Below are 12,887 nucleotides of genomic sequence, written 5' to 3' on the forward strand. Positions count from 1 at the left end.
ACTTAAAAATCCTAAACTACCTATTGCCCCTAAAGTGGCATTTGTATGGGCATTGCCCTTAAAAGGGCATTCAGCTCTTTTAAGAGTGCCCAGAAATCCCTAATGTAAAAAAAAACAAACCCCCAAAAAATAAAAAAAGCCTAAGTCTAACCCCCCAAAAAAAGTGCTCACTGTTCCTGAAGTCCAGCGGAGAAGGTCCTGTTCCAGACGGTGAAGTCTTCTTCCAAGCGGGGACTTCTTCCTTCTTTATCCAGGACCAAGCCGGCGCGGAGCGGAGATGAGCGCGGAGCAGGAACCGGCGACCACGGAGCCATGGAGCATGGAGGAGCCACTTTGTATGATCGCCGCCGTACACTGAATAGTGAATTCAAGGTACGCATTTAAAACTAGCGTCCCTTGCATTCCTATTGGCTGATTTGATTCTTCAAATTTAAATCAGCCAATAGGATGAGAGCTATTGGCTAGATTAGGGGTTAATAGATATATTAGGATTATTGCATTGTGTAGGTTTGGCGGAATAGGTGTTAATAGTTTTATTAGGTTTGTTGCAATGTGGGTTAATGGCGGATTAGGGGTTAATATACTTTATTAGGTTTAATGCGATGTGGGTGAATTGCGTATTAGGGGTTAATAGTTTAATTAGACTTATTGCGTTGTGGGGGGTTGTCGGTTTAGGGGTTTATTACTTTTATTATGTTGGATATAGGGGTTTTATGTGTCGGGTTTATTTTTGGGAGGCGGGTTAGACTTCTACGGGAGATTTGACTTTTTTTTTTATTTTCTTAGGCGCCGGCAGTTTCTAAAGTGCTGTAAGTCACTGGCGACTCTAGAAATTTGTATTTACGCTCATTTCTGGACAACAGTTTATTAGTTTATCCGACTTGCGGTAATTTATGAACTGCCGGCGGGGTTTATGTAATACCTCGATGTGCTAGGTGAAATTACGGGTGGTGCAGGTTTCAGCAGTTGCGCTGAAGCTTGCGCCATATATGTAATCTCGCCCGTAAATATATTTGATGTTAAGTGTTCCTGAAAGGTAGGATGGATATCCCCTATATAGACCAGACAGTAATCCGGTAAATCATTATTATTTGGTAGTGTTGTAGCGTCTTCTGCTTCTAACGTGGTAAGCAGGACTGGAAGCGACATCACTATTTTATTCCTGTGGTCCTGGCGAGTTTTGTGAGACCTGTGCTCACTTCTTCAGACAGTATTGCTCTATGTGGGTCACACACAAAAACATTTAAAGTTTAAACAAAGTTTAAGCTCAAAGGAGGATACCATGAGCAATTATGGATTTTTCTTCCTAAAACCTAATCCTGTATGACACCATCATCTAAAATGAGTAGCTTAGACAGAAAAAGACAGATAAATGGATACAAAGCAGCAAAAAGAGTTCAGATAATTAGAGAGTTAGGGCCTGATTATCAAAATTCAAAGGCAAACAAACTCTTTGGGGGCTTTTTTTTTAGCATTATATCATAATGTAGTGTCTATTCTTCACATCCAGAACTTTCCATAGAGAGATAAACAGATAAACAGTACTGACAAGATTTCTTAGAAAATCTCTCCAGAGCTAGGAGCTTTAGGTCATCTGGGAGCCGAGTAACTAAACTTTGCTGGTTTGGATGTGGTTTTTCACGCCGTCCCTCGCAGGGGCTGCCCTGGTGGAATTATATAATAAACCAAGGGGCGCTACAAAGCATAGTTTTGCAATTAAGTCAAAGAAAACATTTCCAATAGGAATCAACTCACACTTTCTCTTGGCCCCTATAGGCAAAAGGTGCAAATGCGCAGGCTGGCACCAATAGTCGCCAGCTAACTGAAACTCCCAGGGTAGTGCTTCCTCAATGTTGGTCTTTACTTCAGGCTGTGGACATGGCAGTAGTGGAAACTTGCATAATGTATACACTTACACCTCGGGAATCACTCCACACTGACACATTTACATATGAGCACACAAACCGGCAACTCTGGGTAAAAAATGCTTTATTCAACTACGCGTTTCTCAGCCGGCTGACCATTTCCTCAGCCTGATATAAAGAATACAGTGTTTTGCGCATATTTATGCAAATAATGAGCTACATTTGTGTATATTCATTATGTCCTCGGTCTGCTGCTAGGCGCTCAATAATATGTCACTGATATTTGGACCAATAGAATAATATGTGGAAAAAACACCTTGTCTTGGTTGTTATAGCAACAGAACTATATGCAACAGCAAGACCAAAGTTTGTATATAATAAATTCTAGTGGCTTACATAAAATTATTGTCTGTATCAATATACAGTTGATTTATATGAATAAAACTTATTTAGTAAAACTGTAAAAAATATTAGTAGGCATAGTTGCATCAGATCAATTGTCAGAGAAGAGAAAGAGCACAAATTAACTTAGTATATTACTCTGTCTCCATGGCGACCAGTCACATGTACAAGTATGGCCAATTAAAAACAAACTAGAAAATGTAGACAAACCACGTAACTTAATGCCTTTTGAAGTTCGAAAAATTAATCAAAGCATGTATGGTAAGCTGTTCTGTATACAGAAAAAATTCTAGGTCTGCAACAACTAATCGGTAAAATTGATCATAAAATTAGTTGCCAACGAATCTCATTATCAATTAGGTGGTCTGCGATTAGTTGGTCAATTGCACGGCACCAGCTGCTTCACTTCAATGAACTCCTGCACATGGTATTGTGTAAAAAGGTGTTTTAAATATATATCAACTGTATATAGACACAAATAAGCATTTCAGGTAAACCGCTAGTATTTATTGTATTAAAACTTTGGTCTTGTTGTTGCATATAGTACAGTTGCTATAACAACCAGTCTATATATGTCCTATATATGTCCTTGAAAAAGATGTTTTTTTCCACATATTATTCTATTCGTCCGAATATCAGTGACATATTATTGAGCGTCTAGCAGCAGACCGAATATGTAATGAATAAACACATATGTAGCTCTTTATTGGTTTAACGATATGTATACATATGCACAATATTCTTTATATCATCCTGAAACGCGTAGTTAAATAAAGCATTTTTTTATCCAGAGATGCCGGTTTGTGTGGTCATTTGGAGGTGTCGGTGGAGTGATTCCTGATACACTGAGGTGTGAGTGTATACATTCTGCAGTTTTCCACTACTGCCACGTCACCAGCCTGAAGTCAGGACCAGCGTCGAGGAAGCAGTTCCCTGGATGTTTCAGTTATCTGGTGACTGTGGGTGCCAGCCTGCGCATTTGCCTATAGGGGCCAATACAAAGTGGGAGTTGATTCATATTTGAAATTATCTTTTTTTTTTACTTATTTGCAATACTTCATTATGTGGAGCCCCACTGTTTATCTTCTAGAGTTGGATGATCGTTACCTACACGACCTGAAGTGCAGCTGCCCGAGCGGACTATACTCATTCTTATATACATTTTTTATGGACTTGATATTTTATCAGATGTATGTTTTGGTTTTAACTATTTTAATGTTTTTTTAGTTTTTAAGATATTTAATTTTTATGTACTGTAATTATTTTTCCCTGACGTCCCCTACCAGATATCTCTTGTAGATATTATTTCATATGGTTTCCTGGTGGAATTATCTTTAAAAATGGGCAGTTCCTTAAAGTTTTTAAATGTCTCCTATGCAAAGCAAAGGAGCTCACTGAAAAGGGAAACTTATAGTATAGGGTGAAGCTAGCAGTGAGCAGGGGGGCGCACATTAAAAATTAAATTCTGCATCAAAAAATAAACACATTGCACTGCTTTCTGCGTATGAATATGAATCAACCTATATTTTCATATGCATGTTTTTTTCTATTATGGTCTTAAGTATTTTGCGTATTTTGTCATAACCTCTCCATCTATAGTTTGCAAGAAAAAACAGAGGGTTCAGTAGGGGGAAATGTTTAGATAATTACGCTGGGATTTGAGAGGGAATTTCATACACGCCCGTGGAGCGCCCATGTTCAGACCATTTTGCAAAAAAATAACAATTATGCTTTGTATTTTGTAATTATAAGAACAAATTTCTTTGTGTTTTTGCACATGTAGTGTAGTTAAATTACGATTTACGCTGTGCATATTTAATACGATTTATTCCTGTGTAATTTATATACAAATTTTACATTTTTTATAAAATACAATTTTTGGTGAAGAGTTTTGTTACAATGTTTGATGCACTTTAACAATACAATTTTTACCTGTATATTTTTGTGCAAATGGTTCAATTATTAATTTTGTTTTATTTTAAATTTACCATTTTAATTGTGCACTTTTGTAATGTCTGCATCTTCCTATACGAACTGGCAGTATACGCCCCTTAGTGAGACGCCCTGTTTTCAGGGTAAAAAGTGGCTTTAGATAATTCCACCACGGAAATAGAAGTTCTAGCAACTTTAGTTTCTGAGTTTGCTTATAATTATTTAGGTACATTTATGCTAAATAGCATTTTGTTGTTGATTAAAGGTCAGACAACTTAGAGCACATGGGTACTAAGTAGCACATGACTGAGAAGTAAGGTCACTGGAAGTTTGGTTCTACACAAACTTAGCCAGAGTTGCATTTGGGTTTTGGGCTCCATATACAGTTATTTCATTACATGAGCTGGCTAAATAGGCAACATAACAAGACGTACTGTGCAGTATGGAGGATTTGAGTTGTTTTGATTCATCATGTGTTGTTCTTAGAAAGCCATTAACCAAATAATCTCTTTAGATCAAAGTTAAAAGCTCGGCAACTGAACTGGCCAATCACGTTGTCACAACTGACCTCTCAGCCAAAGCAGATGAAAGCCACTGAGGGGACAAAAGATCTATATTTGTAATTAGTGTATTTCTCAGGTAAGCACTGGGATTTTACCCAGGGAGGTGGCTTTATGTGCTTACTGGGTCACACATCCACACAGTCACATATCACATGGGCCTGTCTGATACCTGCAGGCAACACTCCCACAGCAACATGTCAACTGGTTATTTAACGAAAGTATTGATATCAAATAATTATATATGAAAATCATTTTGCAATTTACTTTGTTAATTGTTTTGTCCACCTTTCCTGTAATTTAAAATTACATTGTATTATAGATTTCTCTCACCTTTAACATATTCTCATTGGCCTATGTTGCATACTGGAGTGTATTAAATTTCTTACAAATAGCTCCAACATCTTTATTTCTTTATTTTACAATGTGAGCTGCTTTTGTGTAAGAAAGAGGCATCAGCAGAAAGCAACCACCTAATTGGAGTGGAAAAGAGAGAGCCTATTTGAAATGATTTTCCTTCAGCAACTTTAAATACAATTAGTTCTTTATAGCTGGTTGCCTGAATATATTATCCCTGTAACTTTGGAAACTGCTTCTTCATTTCCCCTAGAATGTCTGTAGTGCCTCTTGAAGAATTCATTACTCTTACCCAGCAACATTTTACACAGTGATTGCTTGATCAGTGCTAGTACTCATTTCATATCTAATTGGCCATAGACATAGTTAAATACCTTCAAATGCAAATTGTGTTAATGTGACAATTTGAAATGTATTTAAAACATTTACCTTGTATACAAATCTTGTGTATTGCAGTAATGATTGATACATACTAGGCATACTGTATGTATTAAAAATTACCTAAATGGTTTCTCTGTTTGCTTTTCATATTGGGGAAGTCTTACGGTTAAAGAGGTTATAACTTATTCAGAAATGTATGGTTAACACGGGGACTTCAAAATTCTAAGAAAAAAAGCAGAAACTGATCATTTCCTTTCACAGAATTGTGTATGCTACAGAATCCACGCACTCTACATATAAATCAACCCACACTTAAGGGATAGTCTAGTCATAATTAAACTTTCATGAATCAGATAGGGCATGTCATTTTAAACAACTTTTCAATTTACTTTTAGCATCAAATTTGCTTTGTTCTCTTGGTATTCTTAGTTGAAAGCTACGTCTAGGTAGACTCCTTTTCTAATTTCTACGCCCTGGAAGGCTGCCTCTCATCTGAATGCATTTGACAGTGTTTCACAGCTAGAGGGTGTTAGTTCATGTGTGCCATATATATAACATTGTGCTCACGCCCGTGGGGTTACTTATGAGAGGGTACTGATTGGCTGAAATGCAAGTCTACTAAAATAACTGAAATAAGGGAGCAATCTGCAGAGGCTTAAATACAAGGTAATCACAGAGGAGAGTATTAAGATAACCATTTTGGTTATGCAAAACTGGGGAATGGGTAATAAAGGGAATATCTATCTTTTTAAATAATACAAATTTGAAGTAGACTGTCCCTTTAACAAAGTGTGTACTTTTTTTCCATCTACTCTAGACTTGTACCCTAGTATTTACCACTGGCTTTCAATCATGTAGAGGCCCCAAAAAACAATTTTGAGACTAGCCCATGGTGAAAACAATTGCAAAGACATTCACAACAAGTAAGATTTGCAGATTTTATATCTTTGGTCTTCAAGCACAGATAATGATCTAACAATTTAAAACATTCCTCAGAACAACTAAGATTTCTAAGCTTACCTTTTGTAAGCAAAGATAAAGCGCTAGATTCAGAGATTATGTTTGAAATTTTTCTAGTGGTTAACCCTTCCATTAACATATATAGATTTGTTAAGCAACCCAATACATGATATCTTGCACATCAAATGGGAACCACTATCAAAGCATAAAAGCAATTATTATTTTATTTGTATTATTATTATTATAAGTATTATCAGCGCCAGAAGATTCCGCAGTGATGTAAACATTTTTATAATATGCAAATTTATAAAAAGCAAATGGGTAGTGGGCCCTGCCAAGAGTTTCACTGTTATATATCACCTTATACTACAGACAATGGGAGAGGGAGGGAGGGGTCCTTATACTACAGAAAAATAAAAACAAAATGTAATCGCTTAGAGGGGAGGTGGGGAGTTGGATGGGGGGGATCCCTACACTACAGAAAAAAATGTAATAAATATATCATAATAAAAAATAATCCTACCCTGCAAACTGGCAGTAACAAGGATGGGGAAGAGGGAGGGTGAGGTTAGAGAGCTGTTGGAAGGATCCCTACAGTACAGAAAATAAAATAAAAAAGCGCTAAAACGCAGACTGGCTGCCAGTAAATGGGGGTGACCAGTGATGGGAGATGGAAGAGAGCTTTTTGGGAAGGATCAGAAAGGGATCAGGGAGGTGTCAGCTGAGAGGGTAATCCCTAAACTACAGCAAATGTTACCCTCAACAGCTAACTGATTAACCTCTTCACTGCTGAGAGTTTCAAAAGTGTGGTGTGCAGCTGCAATTAGTGCCTTATTTTATTTATTTTTAAATGGCAAACCCATGCATGTGTGCTATTTCTAAACAATGGGATCTCAGAGAAGCTTTTACAATCATTTGTCTTATAGCTGCACATATATTGTGCATAAATAATTTCAGTGAGAAACTTAAAGTTTGTGTAAATAAATAATGATATTTTTTTTTATATATGATCATATTTGATGGCCAAATATTGTCAGGGAATATACCAAATGGGCCCAAAACAATACCTTGGTTTGTCTACTTTATAAATATATATAGTTTGGGGGTACATTTTAAAAATGTGTGCAATTCTGCTACACAAAATGAGAATTATTCCATTGCATCATTTTAGACATAGCTGCAGATAAACACCTTAAAATGAACAAAAAGAATACAAAATATATAGATGCTATAAATTAGCTGAATCAGAGGATGACAATGAACATATTTCTTCTACAGTTAGAGAACAACAGTTGTTTTAGGAATTTGATCACATTCCAAAAAAAAACTCTAACTATAGAAAAACATCTCAAAAGGTGTTAAAGGGAAATGAAACCCAATTTTTTTTCTTTCGTGATTTAGAAAGAGCATGCCATTAAACCACTTTCTAATTTACTTCTATTATCTAATTTGCTTCATTTTCTTGATATCACTTGCTGAAAAGCATATCTAGATATGCTCAGTAGCTGCTGATTGGTTGCTGCACATAGAGGCCTTGTGTCATTGGCTCACACATGTGCATTGCTATTTCTTCAACCAAGGATATCTAAAGAATTGAGCAAATTAGATAATAGAAGTAAATTGGAAAGTTGTTTAAAATTGCATGTCCTATCTTAATCATGAAAATTTTATTTTGACTAGACTTTCCCTTTAATTGGCAGCCTCTGATTCATGTATATATTTTTTTGTATTTTTTAAAATGTTAAGTTCTTTATCTGCAGCTATGTCTAAAATGTTGCATATATATATATATATATATATATATATATATATATATATATATATATATATATATATATATATATATATATATATATATATATATATACATATATACAACTGAGGTGGCAACCCTACTCTAGAACCATACCTTGCAGTCTGCTTGTGTAGTGTTTGATCATTGCAGGGTGCAGTTACCTAATTAACTGCTTTACTGCTGGTCTTTTCCATTCCCTTTTTCATTAATTGGTTCATGTGTTTTTAAAGGGATACTAACCCCTCATTTTTTCTTTCATGATTCAGATAGAGCATGCAATTTTAAGCAACTTTCTAATTTACTCCTATTATCAATTTTTCTTTGTTCTCATGTTATCTTGATTTGAAAAAGCAGTAATAAAAGGTTAGGAGCCGGCCCATTTTTTAGTTCAGCACCTTGGTAGAGCTGCTGATTGGTTTGCTACATTTAGCCACAAATCAGCAAGTGCTACCCAGGTGCTGAACAAAAAATGGTCTGGCTCTAAAGCTTACAGTATTGCTTTTTCAAATCAAGATAGCATGAGAACAAAGACAAATTGATAATAGGAGTAAATTAGAAAGGTGCTTAAAATCTCATGCTCTATCTGAATCATGAAATAAAAAAATTGGGTTTAGTATCCCTTTAAGTATCATATGTAACAATTGTATTTTTATTGATGTTTTCCATAATTTAGTTATTGTGGCTATTAATAAATATTATTGTATCAGTTTACATTTTCTTTAACTTTGTTTCTAATTGTAAATTACTCTGAACTTGGTCCTACTTCTAGAGCTCCCAATTTTCTCAATGTTGGTATATACATTAGGAGCGAGATTACATATACGGCGCAGGCTTCAGCGCAACTACTGAAACCTGCGCCGCCCGTAATTTTCACCTCGCACATCAGGGTATCACATATACGGCACCGGCAGTTCAGAAAGTGCCTAAATACAAATTTCTGGAGTCGCCAGTGACTTACGGCACTTTAGAAACTGCCGGCGCCTAGGATAATTAAAAAAATATAAAATCTCCCGTAAAAAAGTCTAACCTGCCTCCCAAAAATAAACCCGAAACGTAAAACCCCTATATCCGCAATCCCCCCACATAGCAACTAATAATAAATGTATTAACCCCTAAACGGACAACCCCTCACAACGCAATATGCCTAACTAAACTATTAAACCCTAATCCGCCATTCACCCACATCACGATGCAAAATAATTAACCCCTAAATCCGCCAACCCCAACATTGCAAATTACCTAATAAATGTATTAACCCCTAATCCGCCATTGACCCACATTGCAAAGTACCTATTAAAACTATTAACCCCTAATCCGCCATAACCCCCATCGCAATAAACCTTTATAAATCTATTAACCCCTAATCCGCCAAACCCACACAACGTAATAATCCTAATAAAACTATTAAAAATATCAGACACGCCCCCTTCCTTTGCATATTTTGGATAATTTTGTTTATTATTTTCTGTAATGTTAGACTTTTTTATTTTTGGTAATTTTAGGTTCATTTATTTTAATTTAATCTTAGGTTTACTTTTCTAAGTACTGTTAGGATTTTTTATTTTAACTATAATTTAGTATTTTATTATTTTATGTAATTTGGGGTTAATTTAGTGGGTGTAAGGTTAGGGGGCTTAGTAATTAAATTAGTTATTTGCGTTGTGGGGGTTTGGTGGATTAGGGGTTAATAGGTTAATTAGGGTACTTGCATTGGGGGGGTTGGTGCTTGGTGGATTAGGGGTTAATAGATTTATAACAATTATTGTGTTGTGTGGGTTTGGTGGATTAGGGGTTAATATTTTTATTAGGTTTATTGTATTGTGGGTTATTGGCGGATTAGGGGTTAATAGCTTTATTAGGTTTATTGTGATGTTGGTTAATGGCGGATTAGGGGTTAATACATTTATTAGTTATTGCGGTGGGGGTTGGTGGTTGACAGGTAGCTAGATATTGCGCACGTGTTAGGTGTTAGTTAATATTTTCATGCAGTTACGGGAGTTACGGTGCTCACATTTTCAGTGTAAGGCTATGCCTATGTGTGGCGGCGTGAAAATGGAGTAAAATTTCTCCATTTTCGCCTCTTAAGTCCATGCGCTGAATATGTGATACCGGTTTGCGACGGGGTTCTATGTTAGCTTATGGTAGTAAAAATTGCGGGGGCGACAGGTCAAATATAAGCACAGCATTTATATGCGGCACTGTATATGTGATACCAAAACCGCGTAAAAACTGGTGTTGATGGCTTTTGCGGGCGACGCCACATATGTAATCTTTCTCTAGGTGCTTTAGGGGAAGCACCTGTTCATCTAGGGAGAGCTAGGACTACTTGGGCTAAGCGCTTGGGTTTTTGCTTACTTGAGTTGTTAACAGCTAGCAGATATTTCTGATTTTTAATGTAGCCGCGCTTACTATGGTCTTAAAAATAATTTAAAATATCAACAACAACGAAATCTTAAAATAATTGTAAATATCTATGAGATAACAACACCAATTGACAAGGCTGAAGTTTAAAAAAAGAAATAAAGTTTTGTTGCAAGGAAATCCCCTATCAGCAAAATCACCACCACTGCTGAATCACTTGTAAAGGATATTAAAGGGACATTAACCCTTCTGAAATTGCCAAGACAAGGACAAAAAAGTTACTAATCTGATAAGAATAAATTACCAGTGCACTCAGGATTAAATATAGTTTAAAGCCTTTTTTTTTTTTTTTAAATAATGTTAAAAGGGACAGTAAAGTCAAAATTAAACTTTCATGATTTAGACAGAGCATACAATTTTAAACAACTTTCCAATTTACTTCTATTATTAAAATTGCTTAATTCTCTTGGTATCCTTTATTGAAGGGTGAATTAAGGTAGGCTCATAAGAGCTCAGGACTGTGCATGTGTCTTTAGTAATCTATGGCAGCAGTGATTTGCAACACTATTTGTAACGTTATAATTTGTTGCGAACACTGTTGCTGTAGAGTAATGAAGACGCGTGCACAGTCCTGAGCCTACCTAAATTTACTCCTCAATAAATAATACCAAGAAAACTAAGCAAATTTGATAAATGAAGTAAATTAGAAAGTTGTTTAAAATTGTATGTTCTACCCAAATCAAGAAAGTTTAATTCTGACTTTACTGTCCTTTTAAAAAAAAAATAGGCTTTTACCTATATTTAATCCTGAGTGCACTGGTAATTTATTCTATCCAGATTAGTAACTTTGTGATAGTTATTCAGCCCTGAAAAAAAGCAAATGTTGAAAGTATTGTATCTCTTGTTCATAGGATATTTGTAGTGCCTGCATGACATCATCAGGATTCCCTTGTGACTGTTATGGTACCATGCTGGGAGCACTTACAAAGAGAGTGCATAAACACTCTACATACATACCAAGGGGATTTGAGCTGGTTGTACTTCATGGGGTTATTTCTATGCTCAGTCACAGTCACTGTGCGACCTCTCACCCTAAATAAACCAGAGGAACATAACTGGGATCACACGACAATGGCACTTGGTTCAGTGCAGTAATGTGAACCTCTTGGGAATCAGTTATATATATAACTCCCCCTCGGGAACTGAGTGCGCACAAACATACATAATATACATACATAGACACCAGATAGCCCGAAGCTAATGGGTCACCAAGTGCAAGACTCATGCCAGAGTCTATTTCTGTTTGTTTTGATCCTCTCTTTGAACAAGTGCACCATGTTAACATATAGCCGTCCTAAGCGCTTGAGAAGTTCAACACACAAATGTTCCTATAAATGTAACAAGGCATTGGATCACTTGACTAATTTTATCGAATCTTTAGATATGTAATGAGGAGCAATGGAACTTGGTAAGACACTTACGTAACAATTAGCGTCTGATATTCAAAAGCAACATGGAGAGAAATTATGCAAAATCTTTGGTATTATTTTTAGACCTTGTATTGTAATGTAGGTGTCTCTGCGTCACACCAAGAAACCTGCATAGTGAGATAAATTGCTTTCAAACTAAAATTTGTTTCTCTAACATTTTTTTGGGACCTCTCCATACTGACGAGATGCCTTAGATCGTCTCACTGAGCAGCAAGCTTTTGAATACCAGGCCACCAGTATGATGGCAACGTTTAAGGCTCAAACTACACTTAGGGAAAGCATTAAAGGGATATAAAGACTTTTCTTTCATGATTCAAACTTAATTATTTATTTATTTATTTTTAAAAAAAATGGTTTCCGATTTAAATCTATTATGAAATTTACTTTGTTCTCTCAATATCCTTTGTAGACAAGCAAATACGAACCTGGAGCAAAATAGTCTTTCGATGATGGATTGGATTCAGTAAGGGGCTGGCTATTCTCAAAACTCTTATTAATAATATTAATAATATTAATCCTTACAAAGGGATGGTTTGAAACACAGCTTATGACTATAATTATATTATACAGACTTGTGGATAAATTAATGGAGGAGCTACTTACATATTCATATTCAAAATGTTTCCTTAATGAAACATAATATAATTACTTTTATTAACCTTTTTTGTGACACACAGTGAAGGCGCTACCTTCCTTTCATTTGAAGCATTTTGATGTTTTGTAGCATTCAGAAGTGAAAAGGTTAGCTGTAAGTAAACCACTGGGCAGGCTTGTTGAGCCTTGA

The sequence above is a fragment of the Bombina bombina genome, chromosome 8, assembly GCF_027579735.1.
Source record: "Bombina bombina isolate aBomBom1 chromosome 8, aBomBom1.pri, whole genome shotgun sequence".
NCBI lineage: Eukaryota > Metazoa > Chordata > Amphibia > Anura > Bombinatoridae > Bombina > Bombina bombina.